The 17,985-nt window shown below is 39.2% G+C and overlaps 1 long non-coding RNA gene across 2 annotated transcripts in view; it reads left to right on the top strand.

Annotated features, from left to right (window-relative positions):
* LOC109289555 overlaps positions 1-17,705 on the top strand; it is a 41,079-nt gene extending 23,374 nt beyond the window's left edge. Inside the window, exons 2-4 of one of the 2 annotated variants that reach the window (XR_002095405.1) lie at positions 1,567-1,695; positions 7,996-9,371; positions 16,658-17,705. This is a non-coding gene — a long non-coding RNA (uncharacterized LOC109289555). Of the gene's footprint in view, positions 1-1,566; positions 1,696-7,995; positions 9,372-16,657 lie in introns of those variants that run through there. The other variant, XR_002095404.1, reaches the window with a different exon arrangement.
* The last annotated feature ends 280 nt before the right edge of the window (positions 17,706-17,985 follow it).

Genomic DNA, 17,985 nt, shown 5'->3' with positions numbered 1-17,985 from the left:
AAAAGCATTTTCCCAATTTGTATTTAAGAAAAAAAGGTTTTTCACATACTCTCCTCACAAAGGAACCCAGTGTTTGCTCTTCACACTATGCATTGTGCAGCTAATTTAATAAAAAGCAAAACACCCAACAATTTACAAATATTAACTTATGCCTGAAGTTTACCTCTTCATAATCACACTTTGAGGTGTTGGCCTTCTAACTTTTTATTATTTAGTTATCAGTGTCTTTCCACTAGTGAATCTGCCTTTGGTCCTTGTGCTCCCTGCATAGCTTGGATTTATTAGCTCCAATTGCATTTCAGATGAGTGGCTTTCTGATATTAAAGGGCTTTCTTGTGGGGTGGGGGATGGGGGGAGAGGGGTCTATCAGATTGCTGCACTATCTGGCACCTCGAATCCTGCTTTGGAGCTTTGACTGGCTGTGGCACAAAGGTTGGTTACTGCAGATAAGCTATGTCTTTGTTGTGACTACTTTTTTTTGCCCATATGATAGTGTGTTGTTCCTTGAAAACCCTTGAAATTTTAAGACTTTCAAAACTCAGGGTTATCTTTCCATTTTGTGACTAAAACATCTCTCTAATTATTGAAGGGAATGGATTAAAAAAATAACAGAAAAGTGAAACAATAAACATTATGCAAACAGTAAAGAGCCAATAGGGCAATTACCAACCCAGTATTTGCATGGAGAACCTTTCATCTAAGGATCTCAGAGAGCCTGAAGAACATTAACAAATTCATGAGGAATATGTTGCCACAAACAAATATTTCATTAGTCCTTTCAGAAACTAGTCAAATCTTATGAGCCCTTCTGTGGAAGTGTTTATGCAATTTTGTGATGGGGAAGCCTGTGCTTTAAAAGAGTAATTATAGAGATCAGATAAGCACAGCTTTTCTCTGTTGAAAATCAGTTCCAGTTGGTATTACTAATGCCCCTCCATCACCAGCCTACTCAGTTCAGCCAGCAGTCTGTCTTTTGATGTAGCAGCATATTTATATTGGGGAGCTAAATGTGCTTATATACATGCTGGGGGATGAAGAGGGATTTTAATTAGAGCCGTTTCTGGAGAGCCACTCTAATTAGAATGCTGCAGCTTCATGTTTATTGAGCTCCTGTGCATTTAAAAATGATTGCAGGATGCTTTAACTAAAGGTCATTTGACAAGCTTCAGTTAAAGCACCCCAGTGGCCATTTTTAAACCCACGGGGGCTTATACATGTGATGCTGCGGCAATGCTAGGGTGTTCTAATTAGAACATGTTGGAGCAATTGTATAGGCACCCTAACTTCTTGGAGGAGGAAATTGTGGACAATGTGATCTCGCCATTGCGATTCACAATGAACTCAAAATGGACTTTTGAACATACATTTATAGAAGCCTTACACTTGGCCACATACAGGAAGAGAGCATGGCTCTTGTTTCACCTCGAGAGTCTAAGACCCTTTTTCCACTCTATGGCCCCTTTTAATTTCTGACTGAGACCTGCACTGAACCAGATTAGGTGAGGTTTCAGGTTTTATAATGAAAGTTTTCACCGCTGTAGAGTTAAGTTGCTTTTGTACTTCCAGATATCAGATGTTTGATGGTTCACAAGCAGGTGTTAACAGGGAGCTGTGCAAACTGTAAGTAGCTGTTTCACTGGACCTACTTTTGGGAGTAAATTGAAGGTGATCTCAGCTGAGGGTAAGCAAAGTGAGGTAAATACCTGAAAACTCTTTTGCCCAAATCTTACTTCTTCCTTACATCTATGCTGCAAAATAGCCTTTTCTCCCTTCCTGTTTTCTTTTGTGTTTGATTGGCTTTTTGTGTGTGTTTGATTTGTTGCATTTTCTAAGTGGAGGAAAGAGAGCGGTATACCATATCAGTGTACTAAAAATAGCAGCAGCAGAAGCATTTTACCTTGTTTCTATATCTATTCTGAAAGATGATAAAAAAACATGCAGCATTTGCTCTGTTTGGATTTAACTATGGTTTCACTGGTGCCACTATTGTACTTCAAGTTGTGGGTGATTCCTATACTAAGAGTGCAGAAAGTGAAAAGATTGTACAGGTCCCTGTTCATCCCTACATTAATTCAGAGACCAGGACTGGAGAGTATATTTGTGGCATACCCTAACTTGGGTCCAGGTGTCCAGGGCCCCTTTAGGTATAGGTAATGAATTGTTGGGGTGATTAATTGCTCTGCTGCCTGCACCTACCACATGCTCCAGAAGGTATCTATCCTGTTTGGGGTTGGTTGCAGTATTACATGGTGGCTTCCTGTGTCTGAGGTTTGTCACAGGTAGAAAGTAGTGGCTTCTGGCACTGGTTCAAAGAGGCCATAACTACGAGTAGTCCTGCTACATGGACAATGTTAAGAACTATATGGAGAAGCACTACCCTCTCTTCATTTTGTATAAAAAGCAGATGAGATTCCTTGATCTTTGGCTTATGCCTAAAATAACAAAAGTTGCTGTTTTACAATAAAAGCAACTACTATAAACCTTTGCTCTGAGTATGATTCATGCAAGTGCCTTAATTAGCATGTGGTTACAACATTTGAGTGCATATTGTCTTTTAGAAGGTCTATATAAAAACATCCTATATAAAAACATTTGAAATATGCAGCCAGGTACTTCTATCAACAACCTCTTGCATAAAGTGTATTCTTTCCTATGGTTTTGGCATTATGATACTTTAAACTCCTACACTATTGTTTCTGTCTTTTATGAAGAACTTACACAAACATAAGATTGGAAATTTCCCACTTCATTATTTTAGTTCATCAAATAGGTTTTATATGTATATTGGTCATTTTAACTGAATTCTGAAGTCTTCATAAACTGAGAAATATAACATTTCATTACACAATTACAGCTAATTATTTTAGAAATACAGTTTAAATGCAAGTTATCTTAAATTTATTGCTTATCTGACTGAGAAGATCTAAGCAAAACCTGAAAATCATAAAACCTTCCAGAACATTATATTTTATGCAGTCCAAAATGTGACACATGGGGTCTTTAATAATTCACTGCTTGTTAACATTAAACAACTGTTAACATGCTCAAATAATTAGTTATGCTTGCTTGACATGTTTGCATCTTTAATAATTGATGCATTTATCTTAATTACTAACAGTATTATGGTCGTAATATGCATCTTTTTTCTATCTTAAAATTTTAACAAAAACTGACTTTTTGCCAAAAATGATTATCCTCTAAGTTTTAATTACTCGTTGTAATTAAATTGCAAGCTGCAGTATTTTATTAAAAATATCTTTCACAAAAATATTTAATGGAAAAGAGGTGATTTGTTGTTTATGCATCACAGTTAGTAAATATTTCATAAGTTTCATATTACCCTTTCAGAGCGAATATAAAAAACATAACATTCTTAATACAAGAGTCAATTTAAAAGCTGCTATAGCAGTCCTCAATTCTTCCCCCAAAGGTTTCCTGAAGTCAATGAGTAAAGTAAGATAAAACAAAACAAAACAACAAAAAATCATTGTGATTGCATGGAGGAAACACACAGTAACTGGAACCCAAGTTCTAGTAATTAGCAACGACCATGGCTGAGAGTGTAGTGGAGCCTTGAAAGGAGTTTATTTGACCTGAAATGAAGATGAATATTAAAAACTATTTCATTTTTCAATATTCTTTCCAGTCAACATCACTCTTGCATGCTGCTAATGACAGCAGTAGTGGTAGAGCTTTGCCTGTAATCAATTATGTATTTATTAAAATCCTGGTAGAGACAGGGTAAGACTTAATTGAAGAATGTCAGACAGTTTCAGGGAGGCTGTGTTTTTGAGATATGTCTTTCACATTGTTAAGATGGGCTATTTTGATGAGATTTACTTCCCTTAGTTCTTCATCTTATGAAGACTATGCTGATAGCTGCCCTTCACTGTCTTTTGTTAAGTGCCTCACTGTTTCATCCCACCACTTTCTAAATGGCTAAATATATGAAGCACCAAAACAGGAATGGATGAAAAATGGTATAGTTGCAAGGCCTGTGAGTGTGAAAGTAGGGGCAGATATCTCATGAGTGCCAAATAGAAATCATCATTGGGTTCAGGGTTAGTCACTGAATCTGCCAACCTCAGAAGTTTTCGTTGTGCTTAATTAGTTTGGAGACAGAGCTCTACAGAAGAGCAGCTTGAGATCTGCTGGAGAAGAATACAACATTGGGTTGTAATGCTCCTGGGAGTCCTGGGCAGTGTATTTTGCTGGCTTTCTCAAACATGTTTATTGAAGACAGTCAAGTAGATCCTTCATGATTCTTGAATACTGTAACATGTAAAAAAAAGACCAAAACCCCCTATTTTGACCAAGAATGACTGTGCTACCCAGTTCCTCCCATTGCTACTCAGTCACTACGGCCCTAGAATCTGTGGCATATATAGCCTAAGGTGAAGAATTGAACAGGCTGAGAGGAGTGAGTAGATTAAGAGTAATTTATTGCTTCCAGAAGCAAAATTTTTGTGAGTGATAACTTGTATTGGGCCAACGACATATTTCCTGGATTATCATGGGTACATCACTCAAGTATTTCCTTCAGTATATTCCTAAGAACACCCAGCAATTGCTTAAAAACATGGAGGAAAACACATGGGAAATAACAAAGACTTGTTATACATCTGTGATTAGGGTCTCTTCCTTGGTTATTTTTAGACATGTTTAAGCAGCTGAAAAGTCTTACCTAAAAGACCATGAAAAAGAAACATCCCATTCTGCCTCTCTCTCTATTACCTTAATGTCTTCCCAATTCATTTCAATGAGTGTGTGGGGATATTAGATCTGAGAAGTGGTTATTTAAGTATCTGTGCACCTCTGAATGCTTGAGTTGCTGCTTATTTCTAGTGCTGTACTAGTCAGGTTTACTTCTCTCTCTTGGAGATAGGTCAAATTGTACAGTTGAGACATGGATCCAAAACTACTTTGAAGTGTAAGAGTGTTTAGATTCAGAGATTTGATTCAATCTTTTGTCTACTTTTTATGTATATTTTTCCATGAAATTATACTAGCCACGTGGCTGGTCATCCTAATCCCTGCAGATGCACTTTACCTGCCCTCTCTGATACTTTTAAAAACTTTTCATGCTTGCAGAGCCTTCATGTCTCCAGTCTCCAGAAAAGCTCTTTCTGTTATGGTTCTAGAGTTAATAAAAATGTACACATTGCCAGCCTATAAATCAATTTTTTCCAATATATGGGTGTATCTTCAGATTTCAGAAAAGTGTAATTAAAAAAAAAAGGTCTTGGCTAGGCAGGTCTGGGCCCTAGCTAGGACGATTGTGAAAGTGAACACTAAAGAGGAGTCCCAGCACAATAGTGCTTAGCTGCAGGATGTCCATATTTTTCTCAACTATACTAGTATGAGGTGTAGAATTCAGTCCACTTTGGAAGTGAGGGATAGAGTGTGTGGTGCGCCAGTAGACGGTGCTTCTGCACTGAGCCACCCATCTTACTGTGTCTGACCACTTTCAAAGATCCAAGTGCCTCCCTGGGGGCACCTCATGTCTGGCCGCCCCCCTTCCTGAAGCACACCCGCTAGCCTGGGGGTAAAGTGACCACCACCCAGGGTCTGGACTGATCCTGGCTCTGTGCCCCCCAGGAAACACTGGCCTAGTAGCCCTTGGGGGTATTCAACCCACTTCAAGAACTTGGCGTGCTTCCCTTAGTCTGAAGCACAAATAGTGGTCTCCTTTAGTTAGCCAAACCAAGGGGACCCCAAGGCATAATCTAGACCCTCTCCCAATAAGTCTCCCGTGCTAGGTACAAAGGAGAACTTTATTGGTTAAAAGGAGTGGGTTTGGAATAGGGTACAGGGTAGAGTAATATCAAAGAAATCCCACAGAGCAAACAGGGTGGCTGGGTAGCCTTTGATCACACATCTGAGTTACTGCAAGCTGTATATCTAGTTAGATCTCAGGTAGCTTACTCACAAGTATCATCCAGAGGCAGGTGGATTTTCCCTCTGGAGGCAGGCGGTTCATTAATCATGAGTTTCAAGAGAGAGCAAGTTTCAGATGATCCAGCTTCTAAGTTTTCATCATGGCTACCGCTCCTCCTCCTGGGCAGTCCTTAACTTATGATTTCATTTACCTGGTCCAATGGAGGCCAGCACCTGTTGGCTGCCAGCCAACCAATTTGAAATGCATCACTGGTTGCCGGGTAGACTGGCATTGTGTAGAACAATAGGGAGCCTATGGCAGTAAGAAGCCCCCACAGGCACCAAGGGGGCTGGGGGTAACCCCAAGTGCCCCCGAAGTAAACAAACAGGCCCCCCACATCCTGGGAAACTTACCTTTGGGAGTGGGACCTAGGATGGAGCTGGAGCCACGGCTACAGCTGTGGCTGCATGAGCTGGTGTTTTGCCAGCTCTTCAAACAGCTGATCCATGGTCAGAGTGGCACCCAGCTGATTGCAGCAGCTGATGCCACCACCATGGGAAATTTAAAAGCCCTGATGGAAACCAGCAGGAGCAGAAGGTGGGGAGGAAGAGTGAGCCAGCAAGAAGCATGCAGGTCAGGCAGCCCCAGCGGCTCTGAAGGCTGGTAAGGGCAGCAGAGCAGACACTGCTCCGCTACTGAGGTGGAGGGGGCATGTCAGGCATTAGGCTAGGGACAGACCATCCCCAGCCCAGCAACCTTAGAATTTATTGGGAGTATCCCTCTCCTGAGGAGGGGGAGGAAGGATGCCAAGAAACCAAGGAGTGCAGTCCTTTAGGATCAGAGACTGTGGCTCCAGTAATGATAACATCTAGGCAACCAGCTGGTTGCCTGAAGCAGATGCCAGACCACCCCCATAACAAAGGGGGCTCACAGAGATCGGCGGAGCAACCGGCAGAACATCCAAATGCTTGGTGAGTGGACAGGGTGTAGGGGAGGTGGAGCCCCAAGGAACACCATGGCACGAATGTGAGTACTTCCGTCACCAGGTCACCCCAGAAGAGGAACACTACTGAACACCTCCTTTCATCCAGTAACAACAAGTCATGGCAGGTGAGTTGAAGGGTGCTCCGGTCAAAGGGGGTGCGGTACAGTACTCACAGTGTCCACTAGAGATGCCACAGAGCCTAAGTCCCCCACCTAGGTATGAGATGCCAGTCACATAGGCAGAGGAAGCAGTCTTCCACCTCTCTCAGGAATGTATTCAACTCAGGTTGCAACTCAGGGTTAGCTAAAGAGATGGGATTTCTGCGCTCTACAGGGACCATGTTAACCAAACTGGCACATAGCAGAGTTTTTGGGGAGAGACAGAGGTGGCATTCTGCCACAGATTGTGTTTTGGGTTTTTTCCCATATGTTTTTATAGTATTTTAGGGGGAGGAAATTGTCTGGCATTAGATTATAGCTCAGTGAATTTAATGAACAGATTATGGCAAACTAATTTTAAGACAATATTGAAATTAAAGAAAAGGATACTATGTAGAAATACAAGCTTGAACTATCTGCTTTGTTTTATCTTATTCTAGGTTTCTACTTTTGTAAGATATTAATTTTATTGGAGTTTTTTTCAATTTTAGGTCACCGTTTTGGAGCTTTTACTTTGCTTGTAAGAATGTGAGAAAATCAGGTTGAATGCTGCTGTCAGACTGATAGTAATCCTTTCAGAGTGCAGTTCTATACCAACTACTTTTCAGCAGGATCCATAATTTGCTCAGAATTTTTAATTTCAAAACATGCAGATTATTGTTTCTACATTAAAACATTGCAAAGTAGGGTGGCACAAAAGAGTAAGGGTATGGAAAGGTCTCTTGATTGTTCTTTAGAATTATAACTTTCATTTAAAATATATATACTGTATCCCATGCACTAAGCAAGGTATGAATTTTTTAGGAAAATATATTGTCATTAAGGATGGTATCACAAGGCGAAAAGAAACAGACACTAGATTCTGGAATTTTCCTGAATGCCAGGCTTTACAACCTATATAGCAATTCAAATTTAGCTTGCATACATAATTTACTTCTTTAAAGGAAAGGACTAACACCATTATTTTTGTCTAGATTTGTGACCATGCACCCAGCAGGCATCAAGAGCAGAGTCTGAACCTTGAACCTCAATATTGAATTTTGCCACATCAGCTTAAAAGGCTATTCTATCATGTTAGGTATAATAGAAGAATTTGAGTGTTGCTGAACCGATGGTCCAGGAAATATGCAAGAAGTAAGGTGAAGGGAAGCAGGGGGGAGTTGTTGATATCTTTTATGGGCTTCTAGATCCCGCGCCAGTATCTGCTGCTGCTTATTCAGTGATGTAGGCCCATCCTTTCTGAATATTCACATTCTGTCGTTATTCTGACATGCTGCCATTTCCCCCCTGAGGAATGCAAGCAAGAAAAGGATAACGGTGGCTTTCTATCTACTGCAAAAAGACCTTAAAGACAAAAAGGTCACAGAGAACCCTCTCTTCTGAAAATGTGTAAGTGTAGGTGAATGGGGCATGAAGGACTGCTAGGGGTTGGGGAAGAGAGAAGATGTATAAATTAAGATGTGCAGGCCTTTAACAACCCATGCTGAAACTATAAGAGGGTCATAGTGGGGCTTAACTTAAAAAACAGGAAACGCTGGCTGGAGCAATATGCTTTCCTTCCCATGAACTGTATTATTTGCAAAATATGCAGATGATTTTTACAGAATTTTCAATAGGAACATGTTGGTGTTTATTGCCCAGAATATTTCATTTGTGAGGTAAATTCTCTCTACCTTGCTTAGGATTTCAACATTTGTAAGTCGCTGCTCACTCCAGGAGTATCTTTAATGGCTCATATTAATTCAAGGTGTCCCTTTATGCACTTAAAAAAACCCCTTCCTTTTAATGACATTTCCATTTATTCAGAATTATTATTTAAAATCCTAAATTAGCATTCTGCGCTTGGATTCTGACAGAGCCATTACATTTTATACTGAAAGGGTTTAGTTAATTTAAAATTATTAAACCCCATTGGCTGCATGATGGGAGCATCTTTAAGCAAATTTCTATATTTCAGGTGTATGCTAACAGCATACAAGTGCAAACTGGATTAGGATCCGTTTGCCTTTGTTGCTTACATTCTTATATATGGCAAAGTTGTTATTCTAGGTTTCACCTGCTGTCCTGAAGTAGCTAAAACTAAATAACAGATGAACATGCTAGCAGCAATATAAATAACAACCTGTCCTCTGTCTGTCCCAAGGTGCACTGATGATGTTGCTTTTCAAACTAAAGCCAGTGAAACTGACATAAGTAATTATGAGTATTCTTCTGCTTTTTTTTAGATCAAGCTGCAATAAAAGAAAGAATATGAAAACTCATGTCGCAAATTGTATGCTGTCAACTATTTCTGTTTATTTTGAATTTAAAAAAATGCAACTACGTCATTCAGAAGAATTATTTCACTTTGGTCTGTATTTGCTTCTTTCATATGTTTTCTTTCACAGTTTTTGGATAAGGCCCCGATTTCAATTCCTGCTGGCCTAAATCATCCAGTGGCATTTGTGCCATTGAGTTTTAAATGGCTTTAAATAATATTTATCCTACAGAATAACTGATATCTTTTTTGGTAGTACCAAGAAGTAAATTTCATCTATTTTACATAGATGAAATCCAATGTTATATCTTTAAGAACCATAGAGCTAAAAAGACTTTCAAATTTCAATGTGCCTGAGATCTTGTGACCCAAGGAATAAGAGGGAAATGGAAAATGTTATAACAAACAGCGTGGTTAAAATGTAGTGTAACTAGTAAAGTAACTTTTGTCTTAGAACTGTGAAATTGCACTTGTAGTGTGGTGTGGATATCTAACAATCAGCAGCATCTAGAGCAGTTTAGTTGCTGTGACTTCAGGTGAAATTTGCCACAAGCAACAGATCCGGTTCTAATTATTTTTCTGAATCTGCCAACAACCATGATCATTTACATGCATTACTAATTCGCTTATCTCCTGAAACTTGAGCTGCACAGTTTGGGTTTTACAGATTCATCAGATGAAACAATTGGGCTAATATCACCTTAATTAAATTAAGTTTAATTTTAAATGACTTGCTAGAGCACCTAACAAATATAACATCTTCAAGATGTTTTAGCAGATAGATACGCCTTTGTTGTGCACACTTGTCAATGTAGTGAGAAAACATCTTGTTAGCATGAAAGGCCCCTGAGTGTTTTAAAAGAGAATATCTTGTTTATATACTAATGTTTGCATTGATTGTCATTTGGGGATGAAGAAAAGCTATCCCAGTGCTGCTTATGGTGCCAGTATAATTTTAGTGCTCAAAAATACAAAATAAAAAATATTTTTCTAAAGACAGAATCCTTCATATATATTCAGCCTTGGTAGTCCCTTGACCACACATTTTCACAAGAAAGTGCACACTGAATCTAATTAACAACATGATCTGTGGCTCATTGAAGTCAATAGAAAAACTCCCATTGCCTTGACTCTGGGATGAAATACAGTAGGATGTTAAACCTTGTCATTGTGATAACATAAAAATCAGACTAATGTGAAAGGCAGCATGCTGTCAAACACAGCATTTGTAAGATATAGGGATATCGTTTGTAGCTGTTCAGGTCTAAGGGTACAGGCAGACAAAACTCTTGGGGTACAGGCAATATCTTTTATTAGACAAACTAAATAGTTGCAAAAAAAAATTTCTTTGCAAGCTTTCAGGCCCACATGCCCTTCATCAGGCAAAGGAGAATTCAAAGATTGCAAAATGTCTCCCAAGTAGAAAAGAAACTTCATCTTGCAAAGGGGAAATCAGAGATGTCAGGGTGTACCTAAGTGGAAAAGCCAATGTGTAAATAGCTGCTCTGTGAGAATGCAAATTAGGCGCAGACAAAGCCTGAAGCAGACCAGTCAGGTTACCTGAAGGTGTCAGATGGCAGGCAGGGTGTTCAGTTTGACTTCTTTATTGTTCAGTTGTAAATTTTTCATTTCAAAACAGCAAAATACAATATGTTTCTTGTTTCAGGGATATTGGTTGTAGCTATGTTAGTCTAAGGGTACAGGCAGACAAAACTCTTGGGGTAGAGGCAATATCTTTTATTAGACTTACTAAATAGTTGCAATTTTTTTTTCTTTGCAAGCTTTCAGGTGCACACACTCTTCGTTAGGCAAAGGAAATGGTGTTTCTAACGCACCCGTGAATCTGCTGGTCACCTTGTGAAAAAAGACATTTACTAACATTTAAAATCTTTGGTGTCTGGGTGTTTATTACCTGACCAAGTCCCATTGTCAGTAAATGTTGAATGTTTTAAAAGTAATCACTGAATATTTATCAAAATATTTAGATACAAGTAAGCACCTAAGAATGTATAAGATGCCAGTTCACATCTGGGCCAATTTGCAGGTGTTATCAATGACAGTGAGAGAGAAAGGAAGTGCAAAACGAGTGGGATCAAATTATAGGAATTCTATTTGCATCATACCTATACATAATATGAATATTAAGGAACATATGAATATTCAACATGTGTTTAATATTTATTCATACCTGGAATTTTGTCACTGACCCTTTAACTTTCTCTGCTAAAGCCAGTGTTCAAAGGATTATGCAGTTTTTGCTGCAAAACTTTTACATTTATCTGCTGTAAAATAGGTTGAATGGCACCAAAGAGTGTCGTGTTTAGTTTTAAAATGCCACAAATAACAGATTTATAGATTTTTCTAAATACATTATTTTAGCTTGACAGCATTAATCATTCATGCTTCCTTCTTTCATTTTTCTACCTGCAATGGATTATTGAAACAGAAAATAACAACGGGAAAGGCTACAAGCAGTATCAAAATGTCAAGTTTGTACTTACAGTTGTATGTGCGTAGACAGGGTCAAGAGCCTCAATTATTTGTATATGTACACAGTGGTACTACATGAAAGGTTATGTCACCTGCAGCTATTTTCTTGCAGATTTAAATAGGACTGATATTCAACTCCACAGTCAGCTACTGACATGGAACACAGAATTGTAAAATACTATGAACTCTCATGTCAGGACCTAAAATATGAACTGGGTGATTGCAAGGTGTAGCTGTGGGCAATCCTATGTATTGCAGTGTAAGTCCTTTAAATTACTTTGTGTTATCCCTGACCTGTTCTTTTCATTTAAGCATAAGCCAGGAACAACACGGAAGTAGTTTTCAGAGAAAAAGCAATACTTCTTATTTTTCAAATTTTTTTTTTTTAAGTAATACTGCTTTGTCTTTCTGTGACCACTAAATGTACAGGTATGATGATTAAAAAACACCTAAGAGCATGTCTTGCCTTGTGTCAAAGGTGACACAACAGAAATATTTGGAGAAGTTGGAGCTGATCAATGTATTTTTCACTGATGGTTTGTTTCTTTGTGTTATCTTTTAAAATGTGCTTTGAGATTATATAATATAGTTCCTAATGGGTAAAACTCAGTGTTATGCAGATGGTCAATGTTAGACCTAGGCATCAACAAGTGTCATTTTGATGGCTTAAGCCAGGGCTGTCCAATTTCTAAATCCACAGAGACCATGCCAGTGGGAGCCACATGCTGTGCAGGAAACACCAGGTGAGCCATGAGCCATTGGGCCACACTCTGCACAGGTGTTTTCCCCTTCTCCACCCCAATGCTGCTCTGTGTGCCTGTGCAGGCATGCTCTCCCCCCAAACTGCTGCACTGTGCAGATGAGATTCGCACCCTCCCACTGCACTGTGTGCCTTTTGTGGACACCTGCCCCCCACCTCACTGCTGCACTGGGTGCTGCCCTCCACTGCTGCCCCATTCAGCTGTGATCTCCCTCCCCAGGCAGCCCCATTTCCCCCCCCACACACACATGACCTGGGTTCCCCATCAGCTCTGCCCTGTGCTGCACTACCCCTTTCCGTGGGGCAAGGGCAGAGAGTAGCAGCTGGAGGAGGGAGAGAGGATCCTGGAAACTCACCCTACAGTTGCACCTAGAGTGATGGGGGGAGTTGCAACCAAATGAGAGCCCAACTAAACCCCTTCCAGGCCACATGTGGCCCACAGGCTGCCTGTTGGATAGCCCTGGTATAAGTAGTAAATAGACCTAACGCTAGTGTCTACACAAGGCAAAAAAGACTGATTTACTTCTCACTCCCCATACATACTCCCCTCCCCCCCCACATACAGATCAGTTGCCTTTAGGGTTCTGTAGACAGCTTTTTGAATGCCAGAATAGCAGTGTAGTCTAGATGCTCGAAGGCTTATTTCACACTCCTTCTATGCTTCAGAACAAAGTTCTGCTAGGGGCTGGTATGATGAAAGCATAGAAAAATGCTTTCAGGGAATGCGGTAGGGCTGTAGAAAGCTGTCCACCAAGGGGACTATTTCAGCCTTGAAGATACAGCAATAAACTAAGAGATAACTGTACCACCCCAGTGTGTAACCATTCATGCAGGCCATGCACTGAGTCCAGAATCTGGGTCTTATCCTTCAATTCTAGCAGAGAGTGATTAACAGGTACAAAGCCATTTACCAAAGACATGTGCCAACCCCTCTTTGTTGCTACATGACTGCTAGCTTGGAAGTTTCTTTGCTTCTTCATTTTGTGATAAAAAGGGGTTTTCCTAGTAATAGGATGCTGATGTTTCATAATTAAGCATTCAGAAGGAAGACTAAGGATCTGTTTCCTTATTAACATGTATTATAATGGTATCATTATTGATCTTTGTGATGGCATATTTATACATATGTTTAATGTAGTTTAAAATGATTGCATTGGCTGAGTCCAGACATGCAGGCACGTGCAGTTTGTGGCACCGCAAAGAGGTTTGCAGTGCCACAAATTGCATGTGTGCAATGCTAAAGTGTGCCTTGCACTGCAAATTTGCAGCATGGAGCCAAAATTTGTACCAGGAAGTCCTGGTAGCGCAAAAAGAAACACCAGGAATAAGGCGGAGTGGCGAAGAAGACATGGAGGCTCAGTCCTTCAGGAGATGCTGTGGCTGCCAGGCAGAGTGTCTTCACCCTTGCAGTTGTGCCCTGGCTCCTCCAGCACGCTGGGAGTCAGGAGGAGGTGGGGAACCGCAATTTGCCTGAAGTGCAACAATTTGTCCCTTTGTGCCTCACTGAAGCATGCATTTAGGGGCATGTGCTACAGCAAAAAGTAGCAGCACAATTTTTTTATGTTTCTCTTCTATGTATATGCTGTTCACATGGCAGTATTCATCTATAGATCTGAATAGTGGTGTATCACAGAGTGCACATGCACAGGCAGAGTTAAGGTCACAAATTCAGCATTAGCTTTTTTCTTTATGAATTACCGAGGACCAATTCTCAGATCCATGGGACTACATCAGAGCAGGACTTGTCTTTGAGGGTTTGCCTTTCTCTAATGTCAATGTTGTTTTAACATATTCTGTCACTGAATATTACAATATTATGATATAATTAATGCTGGAAAAGAGCTGTGTCTCTTACAGCAAAGTAATGAAACATATATCATTGTAAATAATATCAAGGGTTGAAGGTCAGATATCAGTGCCAGTCTCTATCAGCAATCAGGTAGCACAAATCACTGATTTTTGCTGAACTAGTAAGATTATTGTTGCAAGCCTCTTTTGAGAGATGCTATTCCCTAAGCCATCATGGTAATGCATCGTACTAATCTGTACCTTATAATCACTAAAACTTTCTGTTCATTTTTAGGATTTGTCAAATCTTAAAATACAGATTTCACTGTCTCAAACCACACCGAAAGCAGATTAAGTCATTAAGCATTACTGAGGGGACATATTTTCCAGAGCTTATTACTAATGCTGTTATGCATCAAAAAAAAAGTTTGATCACAGATTTCTCTAGAAGAAAAAAACAGTTCTCTGTTGTCTCTAAAGCAAATGGTTGTAGCTGTTATTATCTAACTCATTCTCTGGTTTCATTTTTGTTTTTGAGCCAGTTAGCTCCAAAAAGTAGTTGTGTATGTATAAGGCTTAATTGATGTATAAGGGATAATTGATACAAAGAAATACTCTTTGCTACAGAGAAGTTTTTCCTTTGTATTTTTAACATCTTCAAACATTTTTTAAAAATGCTTTAAAATATTAAATGATTTTAAGCATGTCTTGAACATTAACATTTAGGAGAGAATGCAGTGAAATTGCTCCTACAAGGTTAGGTGGAACAGCCATGATAACTGTACAATCCTGGGCACCCTTGAACACACAGACAGTTCTGTTTAAGTTAGTGGAAGTGTGTAAAAAAGGGTCATTAATCTTGTGGGTTGGGGGCCTAGTCAGTCACTAGGGGAAAATCCTCTGTGTATATGTGCCCAGGGGGTAAAGTACACCAAAAGTTGCAACTCGGTGGCTTGCAGAGGACAGTAAAGTGTCAGATGAATTGGGTACAAATCCTTTGTCTCCCAGCCCAGTGAAGATTTCCACAAAGATAAATCACCTAAGCAAAACCCAGTCTCCAAAAGGTATTCTGCATTTAGGTTTAGGTTTGGGTTTTGCTGAACTGCCACAGCCAAAGGAGGTGCTGGTAAATGTGCCAGAATCTGGAGCTACAGCTATTAAAGCCATTTAGCAATAGTGGAGAGACAGGGAATGGGAATCCTTCAGTTTGTGTGGGCCCCACTGATAGTTCTGCCTGGGGGACAACCTATCATCCCAACTCTGATCCACCTTATGATCTCCTTGTGCTTTGCTGTAGGTGAGAGATTTCATGATGCATATTAAGCAATAGTGGAATATAATGGTAGCATTGAATGACCTGAAAGACAACTGTCTGATTCATGCCAACTCATTTGTATGTCAAATAATAACACAATACAAACATTGTTTTCAGTGACTTCGAATCAAATCTGTCTTACAGCCACAACATCTTCTTCATCCAGTTGGAATATATCCATTCATGGCGTAATGTTCAAATGGACCCCCTTGATTGAGGTTCCCAAACACAAGATGCAAACATTCTGCAAATTATATATTCTCTCATTTGAAATAGAGTTATGTAAATTGTTGAAAAGAACAGGTCTCTATATAGTTATATTTTTACAAATTGTGTTCTTTACCATTTCCATTGTAGAGGATTTAAAGAGGTTTCATTTTATGATTAAAAACCAATTTTTTCTTACTGTTTACTGGAAGCTGTATATTTCAAACATATTATCTTCTTATATGAAACTGATATTATAATCATCTTCCATAAGATATAATTGTGGAGAAGCATCATAAGAAGTGTTATATTCATCAACAAGGAGAGCTACTTACATGGTGCTTTGTGGTCCTAGTATTTTCATCAAAGCTAAACAGTAGATATTTCAGTTCTTTCAAGCAAAAAAATAACCCATGTCTCCAATGATAACCAGTGTTCCCAGACATACTGATAAATAAGATACATTTACAGTTCTTTTATTACCACATTCTTTGACAAGATAAAATAAGCAGTATTTTGTGGAACATTACAACTTACAAAAAAAGCTAAGCTACTGTCCAAAGACACTGAAAAATTTTAGTATATATACATTTTATTTTCAGCTGGCTTGTGGATGATTAGGGTCTCCCAACACTTTGACAATTTTCATATAATACTATGAAGAATTTCATGATTTCCCTTCATCTTACTGCTGCTACCACCCCAATACATCTTTTCTAGTAAAAATTATACAAATCTATGGTTTTTACTCTTCTCACATATAATAAATCCTGTAGATGGTTCACATACACATTAACTACAATCTTTTTTCCTCTGCAGTTCAAACAACAAAACCTCAAATATATTACACAAGAGAGGATATGAAACAAGGAAACATCACTATGGTGAGAGTTGAGTAATTTCTATTTAGAAAGATTTACCTGTGTGTCTTTTACATAAACACTAGTTGAACGACTAGGAAAAGTTGGGTCATCTACTGGCATCTGTTTCTTTGCATGAGCTATCCCAAGAGAATAATACTTATTGAGCTAACATGAGTTACATGATGGACCATAATCCAGAGTTTTCAAATTGTCTTGGCAGCTGTTCACTTGTTGAATAGCTCTGTGACTTTCTAAGGAATTCTTTGCTCGATCCTGTCAAGGCAAAGAAAGAGTCTTGATATATACAAAATGCTATCTATGCTTTTGTCTTGAATAATCTCTCTTCACAACATGCTCATCTATGAAGCCTGACTTTACTGTTGAGAAGAGACTGCCAGAATTCTTTTAGCCTTAGGATTTTTTTTCTCTGCTGTTGCTGTAATGGACTTTCTTTAGGTCAGCTCCATGGTATTCCTAGATTTGCTTATACTCAATACGTTCCCCTTGTTTGTGTTGTTTTTTGTTGGCCTGAATAATGGCTTCCCTGGGAAAAGCAGGCGTTGTGTGCTTGAAGATGTCGGTTCCAAGGGACAGGGACCTGGGAAACAGCACCCCCAAAAGGAATGAAATAACTTACTCATAACTCTGCAGCAAGGGAAGAAAAGAGTAAAGCTGTGATTTTTATCAGCCCTGTCTGCAGTCTTGAGTATAAAGCTTTATTTTAGACCGTAGGGCCCCACTTCTACGTTGAGATCTGCATCGATAGAGGAATCTGCCCACATACGATTCACTGCAGGCTATACAGTTGCAACCTGACAGAACTTGAAATTTAAATTTATCATGATACCTGTAGACATATAGGAGGTAGTAGGCAAAACAGATCAAAGTAGGAAGACAAAATATCTAGAATATAGTTTTAGAAGTGATGAAATACCTCATGCTTGTTTCTAGATGTGTTTTGGGGTTTTGTTTTATTAATGCAGGTCATTGTTTGGTGGTGTAACATTGGTGGACGGGGCACCTTGCGAAGGGCCTCTTAAGATGTATGACAGCTGCATTCAGAAAGAATATGGACCAGCTTTGGACAAAGTAGAGAGTACTTGTGGTGTCCAAGAGAACAGTAGAATTTGGGGGGAAAGGTATGTGGAGCAGGAATAATAGTAATAGAGCAGGAGCTCTATTACCCCAACAGTTAAGAACGATCCCCATAGATTCATTTAAAATGTGTATTAAAAATTCAACTTTTTCAGCTATGCAGCTGCAGTAGAACAAACACAAGCACTA

This window comes from Gavialis gangeticus, unplaced genomic scaffold (assembly GCF_001723915.1).
Source record: "Gavialis gangeticus isolate Ggan-Ray unplaced genomic scaffold, GavGan_comp1, whole genome shotgun sequence".
In the NCBI taxonomy this organism is placed as follows: domain Eukaryota; kingdom Metazoa; phylum Chordata; order Crocodylia; family Gavialidae; genus Gavialis; species Gavialis gangeticus.
This window is presented reverse-complemented; position numbering and strand designations above follow the sequence as displayed.